We start from the raw sequence: 11,278 nt of genomic DNA on the forward strand, positions 1-11,278 counted from the left end.
TTTATGAAAATAGTGAAACAGCATTCCGTGAGCATTCCGTGAGCATTCCGTGAGCATTCCGTGAGCATTCCGTGAGCATTCCGTGAGCATTCCGTGAGCATTCCGTGAGCATTCCGTGAGCATTCCGTGAGCATTCCATCTCTTTAAGTCCTATTGCTATGTTAAATTTTCACAGATCACACTAATCTACAGAGAATTATCCTACTACTAAACATGCTAAGACAACTGCAGTATTTTGTTTCCAGGTGGAACCAGTTTGGCAGGATCCATGGGACCGGCATTCCTGATTCCAACTTCCGCTGTCTTTAGCTGAATCCTATGTACAACAACTGCATTAAATGAAGCAATCTGCATTTCTCATTACCCACATTGAATAGACACTTCGCTATGTCTCCATAATGGGCCAGAGATGGATTTCATATATAGGACACTTGGTCGTAGGAAGAAGAACAAATTAGGACATGTAAAATTGGACTGCACTCAGATGGTATCAGAGTGCAGTCCGATTATCATGGACCTTCATATGAGAAGGTGGAGAAACTTATCTTTTTCTTCACGTATAAGAGACTCAGACCACACTTTGATCAACCCTGATCTCATATGGGGAAAATTCTGACATCTGAATGAGCCCGAACAAAGAGGAATTGTCCAAAGAGGGGGAACGGTGAACATCACAGGAGGAATTTATCTGGATGAGGCCACGTTCACACTAGCAGTATTTGGTCAGTATTTTACATCAGTATTTGTAAGCCAAAATCAGGAGTGGAACAATCAGAGGAAAATTATAATAGAAGCATATGCCCCACTTCTGCATTTATCTCCCACTCCTTATTTTCTTACAAATGATGTGGCCTTACATTATATACATTAATCGTACATACAATGTATCAAATGCATATGGAAAATAGACGTTAACTCAAAACCCCCCGCTAACTCTAAAAGAGAAACATTATCGCAAATGTAAAAATAAAACTAAAGATATTTAGCAACATTTAAATATAAGAAATGTCTGCAGAAGAGAATTGCTCAGAGTCTTAGGAAAGATGTTGGGAGTAAGAAGCCGCCTGCGTATCACTAATTGCCGGTCTCCTAATTAATCATAGCACAATTATATTGTCCGGCATTCCGTTACTTTCACGGCACTTGGAGGATTTACAAAGGAATAAAGAACATAGTTCCCCTAATTGTCCTCTGTAATTGTGACAAATTAGTGGGTTGTTTTAATTGGAGCACGATCTAGAGGTTTTTTTTTTTTTTGTATTCTCAAACTCTGCAGAAAGAGACAAATACGTCCCTGTGTGAAGTTTATCTACAGAGACGAGGACTATGGGGCTCGGCTATTTAACAAATGACCTTCGTCCCAATAACGTGACAATAGTGTCTGACCATTAATCCCCAATGTCTGTGCCGCTCTGAGCCACACGCTGAAATCTATAGGACCGTATGGATGGCACATTCTCATCAAAGCCCTTAAAGGGAGTGTCCCATCAGATCTGTATGGTAGAAGAGGACTTATAGGTGGCGGTTGTCTTTACAAGAGAACCCCTTTTAACAGCAAAGTTTCACCTTGGATAATCATCTACTTCTGCTTCCAATGTCATTTTCTCACATATAGTTAGAATCTGTAGAAGACGCAATATGGAAGAACCGGTACTGGGAAATAAGACGGCAGTCTATGGAAATGTCACCAATTGTAGAATCCGCTGACATCTTGGTGTCGCGCTTTGACATTGCATCTAATCATTTCCTATGGTGTCGCACCTTAACCTGCAGAAACGCAAATCTTTCGAAATGTGTTTGATTTTCTGTCCCTTGTCATAGACTTTAATGTAAGTCTGATCGGCGCTTTCAAAGCCAAAAAAATGGATCTTTCTCTGGAAATGATAAAACAAAAAATAAAAATGACCATTAAAAAACTCAATGAGTTTCGACTGTACCCAGCCCTCCTCAGGTGTCACCAGACACCCCTGAGGAAGATTAGGTACAGCTGAAATGCATTAGGTTTTTTAATTTTATATTTTTATCCATTTCGGTGAATGTTCCATTTTTTAAGCGCACCGGTCACCTTCATTTTCTCCTCCTGATTTTGCTCTGCTGGATCTCTCCATGGCAGACTGTTCTGCAGGAACCAGGTCGGCTGCACGCACCTGTATATGGGGTGGTGCCCGGTCCGCAGATCCCCAGCAGGTAAGAGGCTTGCCTTTTATTGGTGACCCCTATACTCACCTACTACGCTCAGAAAAGTGCTGTTCTCGCTTTTCCCTGAGAATTACTGTCCTACGTCACATTGTAGCCCAAGCCTACAGAATGAAGGATCTGCTGTGATGCCATGAAGACCAACACTGCAGCTCTTCATTCTTTCTATAGGAGTGCCGGCGCCATGAGCTGAAGCTGCTCAGAGGTACAACAGGGATTTGGGTATTTGTGTTGACAATAATCCATCTTGAAAAGTTCAGTCTTGAAGCCGTTAGTTGGCTTGGATGACTCTGCCGAGGATCGGCCAAAGCATCGTTCAGATGACTTCCACCTGACGTGTATGGCCATGTAAAGAATTGAGACTTTCTGCCCTGGGTACAAAGAATTGTCTGGTCAAGGAAGTCCTAGAAAAAAAAAACATGAGGATGTAATGAAGTAATGCAATATTGGAAACTACCGAAAAGGTTCACGTATTGGCTAATGACTCCTTACATTTTGGAAGCACTGTGTTTGCTTTCTTTGCAACATTCAGTTATGTTGCTTAGCAACAGACAATGCAGCCGGTGGGTGACTACACCTTTCCTCTTGCTCCTGTGCAGTACAGAGCGGTCACTCACTGTTCTGGAAGCACAATGTGGAAATTCACACCCTATGGCAGAAGTCTTCAACCTTCCTTCACTTGAGAGCCACTTTCAGGTCTGAGAGAGGGTCTTGAGCGACATCCAGAGCCGAGACCTCCCCCGAATAATGACATCCAGCTCCTGACTCCCCCACAGTAGTGGCACGGAGAACCCACAATATCCGTATAATGACAGTCAAAGCTTCCCCATAAAATGAACGTCTTACCACCATTGGGAATTCTCGCATCCACCATGTTATCATATCAAGCGTCAATCACCTCCTATATCCGACAGTATCATCCTATTTCCAGTTTAGCACCTACTAAATTCATCTCTTCAATCCCAAGGCCAGAACAAGGGAGATGTGCAATCTATGGGAACCTCCCCATACAATGGTCTGGACTTCACTACTGGGAATCCCAAGGTCGGTGACTCCAAAAAAGTCCTGGATTGTTGGTGGTTGTGCATCACTATAAGAAATGTAATCCATAGCAATCAGCAGGTGGTGAGCGAACAGCAAGAGCACATACAGTAGAGAAAGAGCTCGGTCAGAAACCAGCCATAGCCAAAAGTGTAAAAAGTACAACAAGGCTTGGATGCCTATAATATTACAGATTCTGCATACTGGATTCTGTGATGGGGTGAGGATCCAGAGAACTTGTCTGATTGCTGTATGTGGAGTCGGGAAATATTTGTTTTTCTCCTAATATGGGTCAACTAGTATCTGCCTGACGGGGGTTTTGCCCTCTTCTTAATCACCCCTTGAAAAAGGCCATCACGCCGAAACGCGCGTCGGGGTGTGCGCACTCTGTGGGTGTTTAACTTTCTAGCCTGCCCAGGTAATTATTCAACTTAATATTGTGATCTTGATATGGACTAATCTAACTGAAATTGTATGTCTGCTACTTAATCTAATTAGGCTAGATTTGTGATACTTTACTATATATTTGGATTCACATTGCTAGTATTATACTGGTTGTGAAATCCATATAATACTATAATTCTACTCTACCCATGGTTGTGCACACTTGCGTTTCCTACATGTGCAATGCGGCTTGAATCCATTTCCCCCTGCTTTTGTCAAATATCCTGGAATATTTAATAAAGTTGTTTGTAATTTTCAAAAAAATGCTATTTTGTTTGGGTGTTTGTTTGATCGTATTTTTTTGCAGTTGTGTTTTAGTAGTTTGCGATTACCCCAGCATTATTTATAATCCCGATGTAGCCCATAATAATATGCAATTTTACTTATCTACCTAAAATAAGTTTCTATGGGTATAATTTTCATCAAGTTGTTATGTTGATCAACATGTTAGGCTATAGGTTGAACTCCATGGACTTGTGTCTTCTTTCAACCTTAAAAACTATGAAACTAAAGGTATCCAACAAGAATCCAAGAAAGTAACAAAATAGTAAGGTTGGGATACAAACCAAGGATCAGAGATGATCGCCAGGTATCCAAGCATTAAATGACGCACTTGATGTTGTCCTCAATTGGTGCCAATTGCCCGGCCTGACAGCTAGGACAGAGCGTCCGGACCAGGGGAGAGGAGGGAGGCGCAGCTGACAACATTGCGACCAGGCAGCAGAGTGCAGTCTGGTATGACTGTAATGATCCAAATCCTCTGCACTTGGATTCAGTTTGTGATAAAAGTTACATTGTAATTAACACATAGATATTATATTATTATTACATTTGAATTTTAAGCTTTTCTAGAATGATCCATTTGTCTCTCAATGGTCTCAGCCATTTGGACGCGGGGGACGCATGGTAGTTTATTAAGCACAGACACTTTGTTTTTGTGCACAATGAAAGTTTTATGCTCGTACAGTGGGTGGACTACAAAATTAGGCAAACTTGAAAGACGATAGTCGACCGTAGTAACGGCTCCATCACATGAGCAAAAAAAAATAATCTCGTCGACTCGGCTTCATGTAAGAACCTTTGTTTTAAACACTGAATGAAATGCTTTGAAGCTCCACCCGTATAAGAATAAAATACATTTCTTATTTATTGGTATTTTCGACACCATGTGCACATACACTAATGGTAGCGCTCTTGAGTAGCTGAGATATTTCTTCTTTTTCCCTCTCATACACACACACAAAAACACGTATACAGCACGTTGGGCTCAATATGAGTTCTCCATGGGGAAAGTGGGAAAAAGTTGCTGCCAGATACCTGTGGCGGCAGCTTATTATCAAAAATTTGGGATTGTTGAAATCCAACATGCACACTGTGTGTTCCCCTGAAGGTTGGGGTACCCCATACACATAAGATGTTGGTTGTTCCCCCAGAAATGATCAGGTTTACTCAATGTTCATCCATCTGTATCGCCGCCTTAATGGAAAACTTTGCTTATCCAACATCATCTCGCTCATAGTGTACATGAGCCCGGGACGGCTGCTCTTCATCCTCATCTATGGTCAGAGGAGTCTGCACCGACTCCGAAGTGCGTGTGAAAAGTGAAACGTTCCATGATTATTATTTCCTACAAGACTTATAAAACCTTTGTCTGTGGCTTCTGAAAGAGGAAGTCAATGATGTAAGTTATTCTGTAGAATTTCTGCTAAATACTTGCAGATAGGGTGGCTCAGTGGTGCGGCTTCCTAGAGGCCAATGTCCTGCCCAAACAAGCTGCGATTGGCGATATAACAAATGATCAGGGCTCATTTTATCCCTCAATGAAAGGGCAATTTTTCCAATTTTGTGTGTTCTTTATTTCTTTCCCTTCTTCCAAGAGCCATATTTGTTTTTACTTTTCCCTCAGCACAGTCATATATGTTACTCGTCTGTCTTGGCTCCAGGGCCAGGTTTTGCTCCCTATTCTTATGGCCACATCCCTTTGCTGTGGTCCACGTCTGGTTTTCAGCTTGACTTATGAACTCTTGTGATATCATCACCCTAGACCTTTTAAGGCAGACTCAGACGGCTGTGCGTGTCTGAGTATTCAATAAGCTTTGTGTTCCGTTGCCCTGTGCCTTAAAGTTTGCCCAACCATCCAGTCCTTTGGGTTGGTAGATATCTTTTCAGCAAACTCCTGTTTTATTCTCTACTGTTTGTGTTTAGCTCATGGCTCAGACCTGCGGATTAACCCTTTTCCTGCTTTAAGTATAACAAACTCTTCTCTGGTGTTGTTCACACTACATTTTACATCTTCTCTGCAAAGCAAGTATTCAGTAAAACTACGTGTGACTTCTCAGCCCACATGGACACTCTGCCTCCAACTCCTGAAGTTAAACCTCCGGCTCCTCAACAGGTGCACAACCTATTTCTAACCTGGGACCTTCTTCTTGGTTAACTTCTCTACTTTTATTCCTGACCAATTTGATGGACATCCTAAGACCTGCCGTGGTTTTGTGACCCGATGCACAGTACACTTTGAGCTTTGTCCCCAACAATTTTTTTTCCGATTGGTCATAAGTGGCATATATTTCCTCTTTGTTATCTTGAGATGCTTTGGCATGGGCCACACCATAATCGGAACGGGAAGATCATCTGATGCATTCTTTTCCATCCTTTGAGTCTGAATTCGGTAGTGTTTGTTGATTTTGGTGGTTTTCACCCACCAGCTGATTCCATACTCTTGTTTAGACATTATATTATATTTGTGGGACATTATACCATCCATTTCCGTACTCTGCCTGCTGTATTGGCCTGGAAGAATGACGCTCTCTTGGTTATCTTCTATGTCACCCTATCCAGATGGATCAAAGATGAACTTGCTGGTTATGATTTACCGTCTTCTTTTGATAATCCAATATCTCTCACAACGATAGTGGACTTGACTCCTAGAGAGGCCATAGTGGAACGCATTCACATTGGCAAGACAAAATTGTCGTAGGCTGAAAGATACCTTCGCCTTATTGAGGGACCTTGTCTATATTGTGGTGAACTGGATCATTTCTCACATGAACTGTTCCACACTCCAAGACAAATTGGGAAACTTCAGACTCTAGGCGAAGGAGGAGAGATCGTCTTGGGCTTACCTTTATATTCCCCTAAAGACAAACTGGTCATGCCAATGCCTATTTTCTTCAGTTTTTCTGTGTTTCCAGGACAAGCTTCCATTGATTCCAGAACTGCAGAGACTTTTATTGACCTCTCTCTGGCTAAAAGGCTGAAAACACCTTTTGGGTCTTTGCAGATCCCTTTGAGGCTAGTCTCCTCGAATGGTCCAGGAATTCCAGACTGAGAAGATGACTCTTCAGTTTCGAGCACTACACATTGAAGACATTTCTTTTCTAGTTTTGCCACTTTCTGTCATACGTTAGACATAAAATGAGCTCTAGAGGAATGGCAACAGCTATTTGACAGAGGTACGTTTTTGGTGACCATCCATTCAGACCATAAAATTCTGGAATATCTTCAGTCAGCCTGTATGCTGAATCCCCATCAAGCTCGATGATCTTTCTTCTTCTAATGGTTTGATTTCATCCTCACCTACTTTCCTGCTGAGAAAAACTACAGGGCTGAAGCCCTATCCAGGTCCTTTGATCCATGTGATGCCTCTCAAGATACACCCTTCGATGTAATTGAACATGAAAATGTTCTTGCTTTCTTCTCTACTTCTTCCAATTTCCCACCTAAAGGATGTTTACCAGTCTCCAAAGCATTCAGCCGGAAAGTATCATCTCAGGCCCATTCACCCATTCTTCTCTTCTCTCTGGTCACTCAAGTGTTTAACGAACTGCAAAAGTCAATTCTTGACTCTACTGGTGGCCAAAATGGAAATAAGATGTGAAAAAAATCTGTGGCATCTTATCTTCAGTGTGACCAGTTCAAATTCTCTTGTCGGGTGTTTCTCTGTTTTCTTTCGCCTCTTATGTTATAGATCTTCATGAACTGTAAGGGTTCACTACCATCTGAGCCTTAGTGGACCATTTTTCAAAGATGTCATGTTTTTTACCATTACCAGGACTTCCATCAGCTCCACATCTAGCCCTAGTGTTTCTCAAAAAAGTGTTCCAGTCCAACGGTCACCCAGCTTGTGTAGTATCTGACCGCTTTGTGGACTTTGTTTTCAGGTTCTCAAGGGCACTTTGCAAGAATTTAAAAATCCCCTTAGACTACCTCTGTCTATCACCCCCAAAGTAATGGACAAACTTAGAGGTTTAATCAGTCCATGCAACAGTAACTGCAAATTTTCTCCAATTCCATCAAGACAATTGCCCAGATTTACATCCTTGGACCAAATTCGTCCAAAGCAAGTTTCTTCTGGGAAGTCCCCGTTTGTTTCAGAGTATGGTTGAGAGTCTCGTCTTCCTTCTGCCAATTGCATCTAAAAGTCAACTTCCTTCTGTGAACAGCATCTCTCAGGATATTCATAAAATTTAGACTGAGGTGCAATCCAATTTGTCTGCAGCCCCCAAAGTGTTCCCAACATCACTCCTGGAGATAAGGTTTTGCTTTCCACCAAAAACATCCTTTAAAAGACTTTTTGCAAGAATCTGGCTGATAAGTTCATCAGTACATTCCAAATTATTCAGAAAATTAATAAGATCACTTTCAGTCTGAGGCTACCTCCCACAATAAAATTTCCAAATACTTTTCATGTCCCCTTTCTACATCCTCTGGTCCATAATAAATTCTCTCCTCCTGTCCAGACAGCTCCTGTTTCTGATCCTGACATGGAATATGAGATCAACCATATTAAAGACTGTAAGAAGATTCATGGAAACCTCTTATTGCTGTTATACTAGAAGGAATATGGTCCCAAAGAGAGTTACAGTTTGATTTTCTACTGTCTGTGTTTACGTCCTGGCTCAGACCTGCTTATTATCCCTTCATCTGCTGTAAGCATAACAATCTCTTCTCTGGAGTTGTACACACTACAAACCCTTTAACAACAGTTTGTATCTTCTCTGCAAGCAAGTATTCCATTTACCTTCATCCCTTCCAAGGACCATATGTCTGCTGAGAGCATCCTACTGTCTTTAACCATTTGTTTGCTGCAAGCCTGGGATTGACAGTACAGTATGTCTATAATTCCTGTGTGAGTCTACACTTTCGGCTCTGTGTTTTCTGATATTTCCTGTTCTGCTTGTCTGCCTGCCGTCCTGTGTATTCTACTGTCCTGAATCTCACTGATCCACGTGCCACAATGTTGAGTCCTGGCTGCGGTGCCATCATTTTCGGTCCTTGTTGATTACCCAATCTACGGCTTAGAAAATCCACCTCCACAGGTGAGCCCGTAACAGTATGAGGGATAGAGATAGATTTTTTGTTGGAGGAGTTGTAGTTTTGAATGGCACCAATCACTTTACCATATAATGCGCTAAAATATGGGAAAAAATGTCAAGTGCGGTGAAAACCCCCAACTCTGCTATTTTGTTTTGGGTTTTGATTGACAGGCTTCATTCTGCAGTAACAATGACCTGGCAATATGAAAACGAGCATAGATGCAGCGCACCCCCTCCAATGTGTATATGACATTTGTTCCCGAATAGGGTCAATCCTTTTTGCTTGGAGAAGCCTCATGATACTTTGATTAAAGTCATAACAAAATGTTTGCCCGATCCAGTATGGGATAAAAAATCTTTATTGCAACTTTTTATTTTTAATCTCGTACTGGATCGGAAAAACTTTTTTTTATGGCAATATGACCCATCAGTTCAAAATCAGTAGGACTGGCCAACTTTACTTTCGAATTCATGGCCAGCTTTAGTCTTTATGCCCAAGGGAGCGCGTAGTAATTAATTTACTATATGGAAGATGATAAACAGATCTAATTGCAGTGTGTGTAGGGCAAGATGGATCTAATAAGGTGTCAGGAAATCCTAGGAGGAAATACACTCACCGGCCACTTTATTAGGTACACCATGCTAGTAACGGGTTGGACCCCCTTTTGCCTTCAGAACTGCCTCAATTCTTCGTGGCATAGATTCAACAAGGTGCTGGAAGCATTCCTCAGAGATTTTGGTCCATATTGACATGATGGCATCACACAGTTGCCGCAGATTTGTCGGCTGCACATCCCAAAGATGCTCCATACAAGGCAGGATGGATCCATGCTTTCATGTTGTTTACGCCAAATTCTGACCCTACCATCCGAATGTCGCAGCAGAAATCGAGACTCATCAGACCAAGCAACGTTTTTCCAATCTTCTACTGTCCAATTTCGATGAGCTTGTACAAATTGTAGCCTCAGTTTCCTGTTCTTAGCTGAAAGGAGTGGTACCCGGTGTGGTCTTCTGCTGCTGTAGCCCATCTGCCTCAAAGTTCGACGCACTGTGCGTTCAGAGATGCTCTTAGGCCTACCTTGGTTGTAACGGGTGGCGATTTGAGTCACTGTTGCCTTTCTATCAGCTCGAACCAGTCTGCCCATTCTCCTCTGACCTCTGGCATCAACAAGGCATTTCCGCCCACAGAACTGCCGCTCACTGGATTTTTTTTCTTTTTCGGACCATTCTCTGTAAACCCTAGAGATGGTTGTGCGTGAAAATCCCAGTAGATCAGCAGCTTCTGAAATACTCAGACCAGCCCTTCTGGCACCAACAACCATGCCACGTTCAAAGGCACTCAAATCACCTTTCTTCCCCATACTGATGCTCGGTTTGAACTGCAGGAGATTGTCTTGACCATGTCTACATGCCTAAATGCACTGAGTTGCCGCCATGTGATTGGCTGATTAGAAATTAAGTGTTAACAAGAAGTTGGACAGGTGTACCTAATAAAGTGGCCAGTGAGTGTATAATGCCTTCTGTAAGTTAGCTGAAGCTCGGGCACCATTGACCTTCTAACCGGACAATAATCCCAGGCATAGCTGGACATTGACCAAGGCTTGGTTTCAGAAGAAGTCCTCGAAGAATCTGGAGCAGCTGTCACAGTTGTCAGACTTAGACCCCATAAAAAAATCTTTGTTGGGATTTGAAGAGGGAAAATTACAGCTCCAATCTCAAGAATATTAGGTCATATGAGGATTGGGCTAAGATTCCCCAAGAAAGCTGCCAGAAGCTGGTGTCTGACTTTATAGGTTTGCAGCAGGTCATAGCAGCCAGAAGAGCAGCGGGTCATAGCAGCCAGAAGAGCAGCGGGTCACAGCAGCCAGAGGGGCTCTACCAAGCACTGAAGATGATTCTCATGAAGGAGGGGAATAATTCTAAGACTGCAGAATTATGAAGGCTGACAAAGTTGTATTCCAAAGAAAAAGAAAGCACTCTTGTTAGACAGTGATGAGCTAAAGGGTAACAATGTTCTGACCTTCTGACTCTCAGGCTCCATATCTCACCATCCACTGCAGCTTTGATCGTGAGACTTCCATCATTTTATAGACAGTCATCTTGGCTTTCTCATACATAAATGTGACTTGCGGCTATTTAGCATATGATTAGTTATGCAGATTCTCGTCAAGTCGCTGCATTGTTACTGTTTTGCTCCTGGAGGTGGAAACATCTTTTTCTTCCAGTAAACTACAAATTACAACCTGTTCTCACATTCCCTAATATCTCAGTGGGTTATT

Source organism: Ranitomeya variabilis, chromosome 8 (genome assembly GCF_051348905.1).
Source record: "Ranitomeya variabilis isolate aRanVar5 chromosome 8, aRanVar5.hap1, whole genome shotgun sequence".
NCBI classification, from domain to species: Eukaryota; Metazoa; Chordata; class Amphibia; order Anura; family Dendrobatidae; genus Ranitomeya; species Ranitomeya variabilis.